A 6,000-nucleotide genomic window follows, 5' to 3' on the forward strand; every position below is an offset into this window, starting at 1 on the left:
GCAAAAAAGTTGTTAAATACCTCAGCTTTCTCCTCGTCTGCTGATACTTGATCACCATTTCCAACCGTCAGTGGGGATACACTTTCTTTGACCTTCCTCTTTTGGTTGACATACCTGTAGAAGCCAGGGGTCTTCTATAGGGGTCTAGGGCATCCTAGAGGGGCCCTGGGAGGGCTCTAGAGGGGTCCTGTGTGTCCCTAGAGGGGTCCTGGGTGTCCTAGAGTGGTCATAGGGGTTCTGGAAGGTCCCTAAAGGGGTTATGGGGGGTCCGCAGATGGATCCTATGGGGCTCTACTAGGGTCCTGGTGGTCCTAGCAGGGTCCTGGGGGTTCAAGAGGGATCCAGGAGTCCCTAGAAGGTTCCTGGGTTTCCCTAAAGGGGCCTGAGGGTACCTAGAGGGGTCGTTGTGGGCTCAAGTGGGGTCCTGGAGGTCCTAGAGGGGTCTTTGGAGTCCTAGAGTGGCCCTGGCTATACCTAGAAAAGCCCTGGAGTACCCTAAAGGGGTTATTCAGGCCCTAGAGGGGTCCTGGGGGTGTCTAAATGGGTCCTGGGGATCATAGATGCACCTTGGGGGTTCTAGAGGGATCTTGGGTGTTGCTAGTGGGGTTCTGGGAGTTGTAGAGTGGTCCTGCATGGTCCTAGAGTGGTCCTGGAAGTCCATAGAGTGGTCCTGTTGGGATCTAGTGGACTCCTGGGGGGCTAGAGAGGGGCTCTGGGGATCAAGTGGGGTCCTGGGGAACCCTAGAGAGATCATGGAGAGGATCTAGACGGGTCCTGGCGGGGCTTTAGAAGGGTCCTCAGTGACCTAAAGTGGTTCTGGGGGGCTCTAGAGTGGTCCAAGGAGTCCTTTAGGTATGCTGGGGGTCCTAAAGGAGTCCTGTGGGGCTCTTGAGGTACCATGGAGTTCCCTAGAGGTGCTCTGGGGTTAGGGTTAGGTGTGGGGTAAGGTGTTAGGGTTACAGTTAGGGATTAGGGGTTAGGGTTAGCTTAGACTTATGATTAAGGTTAGGAGTTAGGTTTAGGATTAGGTGTTAGGGCTTAGGATTTGGTTCAGTGTAAGTGATTAGGTTTAGGTTTGGGGTTTGGGTTATGGTTAGGGGTTAGATTAAATGTTAGAGTTAGGGTTATGGTTATGCTTATGCTTAGGGTTAGGGTTTGGGTTATGGTTAGGGTAACGGTTAGAGTTAGAGTTAGGGTTAGTGTTAGGGATAGGATAGGAGTTAGGATTAGGTTTAGGTTTAGGGTTAGAGTTAGGGTTAGGGTTAGGATTAGAGGTTAGAGTTAGAGTTAGAGTTAGGCTTAGAGTTAGAGTTAGAGTTAGGCTTAGGGTTAGAGTTAGAGTTGGAGTTAGAGTTAGGGTTAGGGTTAGGTTTTGAGTTAGAGTTAGATTTAGAGTTAGAGTAAGGGTTAGGGTTAGAGTTAGGGTTTGGGTTAGGGTAAGGGTTAGAGTTAGGGTTAGGGTTAGGGTTAGAGTTAGGGTTAGGGTTAGAGTTAGAGTTAGACTTATCAGGGTTAGGGTTCGGGTTAGAGTTACAGTTAGTGTTAGAGTAAGGGTTAGGGCTAGGGTTAGGGTTGGGGATTTGGTTAGGGTTAGGGAGAGGGTTAGGGCTAAGGTAAGGGTTAGAGATAGAGTTAGGATTAGGTTTAGGATTAGAGTTAGTGTTAGGATTAGGATTAGGTTTAGGGTTAGCGTTAGGGCTAGGTCTAGAGTAAGAGTTAAAGTTATCTTAGGGTTTGTGTTACGTTTAGGGTTAGGGTTAGGGTTAGGGTTAGGGTTAGGGTTATGGTTAGGGTTAGAGTTATAGTTAGAGTTACAGTTAGGGTTACAGTTAGGGTTTGGGTTAGCATTAGGGTTAGGGAGAGGGTTAGGGTTAAGGTATGGATTAGAGATAGAGTTAGAGATAGGGTTAGGTCTAGGGTTAGCGTTAGGGTTAGGGCTAGGGTTAGAGTTAGCTTACGGTTTGTTTTAGGTTTAGGGTTAGTGTTAGGGATATGGTTAGGATTAGAGTTAGAGTTTGAGTTAGAGGTAGATTTAGGGTTATGGTTAGAGTTAGGTTTAAATTTAGAGTTAGGGTTAGGTTTGAAATTAGAGTTAGGGTTAGGGTTAGGGTTAGGGTTAGGGTTTGGGTTAGGGTTAGGGTTAGGGTTAGGGTTAGGGTTAGGGTAAGGGTTAGCATTAGGTTTAAAGTTAGAGAAGACATTCAGAAGCACCAGCATTCCATGCTAGCATCTTCCCTGCGCGAGTTACTCAGTTTTCCTAATGCGTCTTAATAGGCACAGTTACGTCAGAATTAACTGCACTATACGAAAAAGTTCTGTTAGTCGTGCTTTGCAGCTTGCAGTGGAAATGCTTCCAGAGAATTCTCGAACAAGAGCCAGCATTTGATCGTAGCAGCTTCCCTGTGGTACTTGTTCTTAATGCTCTAAAATTTTGAAGTGACGCCTTAATAGCCTTGGTGATGTTACAGTTCACAAGCCTAGACTGAAAGCACTTCCAGAGAAGTGAAGGCAAAGCACGACTAACAGAACGTTTTAGTGTAGGTACTGAATTGTGACTTAACTCCACCTATTAAGGCGCTTTAGGAAAATTGAATAACTCCCACAGGGAAGACGCTAGCATGGAATGCTGCTGCTTCTGAATGTCTTCTTTTAGAGCGCCTTCACTGCAAAGAAGACTTGTAGAACTTTCAGTCTAGGCTTGTGTACTGTAACATCAGAATGGCTATTAAAGCGTCACTTCAAAATTTCAGATGGTTCAGCACAAGCACCGCAGGGAAGCTGCTACGATCAAGCTGGTGAAATGATGGGCTCTGAGTAGTGTGTTACTACCCAGAAGCAAGATCCTGGATTATGATTAAAATCACATGAAAATGTAACAATTGCCCCCCTCAGCCCCCAAAGATAAAATCTATAACATATTAATAATTATATAAATTTCTACGTAATTAGGAATTACATGAAAAGAAATGGAGAAGAAAACATTATGCTAATGAGTGAATTAATGATTCAGCTTCTTCTTTAATATTATGTCCTGCTCTGATTCAGAACTAAGGTGAGCAGGTTTTATGTTTGAGAAGGAATTAGTAGCACTCCCACCAGAGGGTGCTAGGGATGCTATAAGTTAACACAGGCTTAAAGAAGGATTGGATAGGTTTGCAGAGAGGAAACTAGCAGAATTACTATATACAAAACAAACAAACAAACAAACAAACAAACCCATATCTAGCTCTGGGGACATTCAGCTGTGTGCTTTCTCTGCTGTTGCATACTTTCCTGATATCTGCTTTTTTGTCATTGTGAAATGAAACCTTTGGTCTCTCCCCTGATGACCATCCTCATATTCTCACAGACTCTGCCACGGAGTTGCTCTAAAACCATGCAGATTTTTCTTTCTTTAACCGAGGTTTTGCTATGGATCTGTACTTAGGAAAAAAGTGATCTATTCAAATTCTTACTTAACATCTAGTGAAAGACTGTACTCCATACAAGATTAATATCCAACCATACATGAAAAATTTAGAATAACTCATAATAATAACCCAGAATGACTAAGTAAAAACAGAATTTCTGGGAAAATACTGAAAACCATATTTAAAAAAAAAACCTCTGGACATTTTCTAGGCTTATGTAGAATTACCTTTTACACATTTTCTACCTTTGCTTAACTTTACAGTACTTCTTCTGCCTAACATTGTCTCTTAGATGCTCATTGTCCATCACTCACACCACCTCCATTTGCTTCAATCACGCCAAACGGTTTACTGTCATCATAAATTTGTACAACTATGAAGCGTGCAAAAAAATGTTAGCTTTCTGTCCCAGCTCTCTACTCTTCCTCTACTGTCTGCAAGCTGCTTGTTCCTGCTGAAGAGCGACTAGAAAGGAGAGATTTTGCTAAACTGATACAGAGAATGTGCCAGGTAAGCGGAGAAAGACAATGAATTGGAAGATGTTGCAGCCAAGCATGTTGAGGGAAGCGATGTCCTGAGTGGTCTGGAATGACAAGGTTTTGAGCCCCTGAGGTTGAAAGGAGTTTTGTAAAGTCTGAATGAAAAACAGTGGAATGCTGAGGAAAAGGACCTAGTTTACCTAAATGGTTAAGGGAAAAGAAACAGATGCATCATCAGGATTTTTACCTCACAAAACATTTGAATGTCTTTTCCAACCTGGTGATTCTATGATTCTATGAATTTGTTTAACCTGAAATGCCACTGAGTAGTTCTGTACCTAAAATGAAAAAGTGTTTAGGTGACTTACAGATGAGGATTAAGACAACATCCAAAAGCTGCACATGAACAAATTTCTCATTCTTTTCAAAGATACTTTTTCATTATGCCTTCCAAGAACAGAAATTAAACCAGGATCTAATCATATTTTGAATTGCTTCAATGAGAGCCTCACAAGTTCAAAATTTCTTTACCCATCATAGATTAGATATCTACTTCGAGTTATCTTACATGCTTTAATCATTAACGTTGACTATCACCAGCTTCCTGTTCTATGAATGATACCATACGATCTGCCTGCTGTATTACATGAGTATCTTCAATATGCCTCTGGTATCTCTAGAAACTTAATGTGTGTTTCATCAGCTCTTGCAAGCTGATAGGGGTGTCACATGTTCTTTTCCCTTTTCACATAGTGGAATACAAGCTGCTACGCAGTTTTCCATGTTTCAGGCTTTTTGATACAGTACATTTATTTTGTAATTCTGAGGATACTGATACATCAGAATGAACCAGAGAAATGTTGACAGCATGGCCAGCAGGCAAAGGGGAAAAAAAGGCAAATTTGGAATTGAAAGAGAGTATTGGATTATAATATTTTATTTTACTATCTGATTTTTTAATAGAATTTTTTAATAAAAACTTAAGATACTTTAGTATCTTTAACTAAAAGCTATAATATTATTTTGCATTGCAGTTTGCTTTTCTCTTTGGATTTTTCTGGGGGTGGGAGGGGTTGACATTCCTTTGTATCTAACCATAGCGGACAGTATAGCCACACCAAATCCTGTTGTTCTCTCACTGGTTGCCTGTGGGAATCATGAGCCTTTTTGCACTATCAAACATATGACCTGAGCTAGTTCAAAGAACAGGGAGAACACTTCACTGTAGTGGAACCTTTGATCAATCTTTTCAGCCCACAGCTAAAACATGATCTTGTCTGGCTATTTACTACAATGTTGATTAATCAGACTCTGTGACGTGTGTATGAGGTGAGTCACAAAGGTCTGTATGTCTCCATGCCTCAGTCTGAACTGTGGGCTCTCACATTTCTCTCCTCTGCAAGATTGCAGATCACGTGGATTATTGGTTCTCTTTTACAATTGTTATGCCTGTCAAAGCAAAAACTCTCCTGGCGCACACTCTCCTGGGCTGAAAACTGGTTGGATGGAGGGCCCAGAGAGTGGTGGGAAATGGAGTTACCCCAGCTGGAGGCCAGTGACAAGTGGTGTCCCCAGAGGTTAGTGCTGGGTCCAGCCCTGTTCAGTGTCTTTATCAATGACCTGGATGACAGCATCGAGTGCACCCTGAGCAAGTTTGTGGATGACACTAAGCTGGGTGGAAGCTGGATCTGCTGGAGGGTCGGGAGGCTCCAAAGGGATCTGAACAGGCTGGATCCATGGGCAGAGACCATTGACAGGAGGTTTAACGAGGCCAAATGCCGGGTCCTGCACTTGGGGCACAACAACCCTGAGCAGCTCCAGACTAGGAGAAGTCTGGCTGGAAACTGCCTGGAGGAGAAGGACCTGGGGGGGTTGGTTGACAGAGACTGAATATGAGCCAGCAGTGGCCCAGGCGGCCAAGAAGGCCAATGGCATCTTGGCTTCAATCAGAAACGGCGTGACGAGCAGGTCCAGGGAGGTTCTTCTCCCTCTAGACTCGGCACTAGTGACACTGCTCCTTGAATCCTGTGTTCAGTTCTGGCTCCTCACTACAAGAAGGATGTTGAGGCTCTGGAGCAAGTCCAGAGAAGAGCAACAAAGCTGGTGAAGGG

The sequence above is a fragment of the Phaenicophaeus curvirostris genome, chromosome 27 (genome assembly GCF_032191515.1).
Source record: "Phaenicophaeus curvirostris isolate KB17595 chromosome 27, BPBGC_Pcur_1.0, whole genome shotgun sequence".
NCBI lineage: Eukaryota > Metazoa > Chordata > Aves > Cuculiformes > Cuculidae > Phaenicophaeus > Phaenicophaeus curvirostris.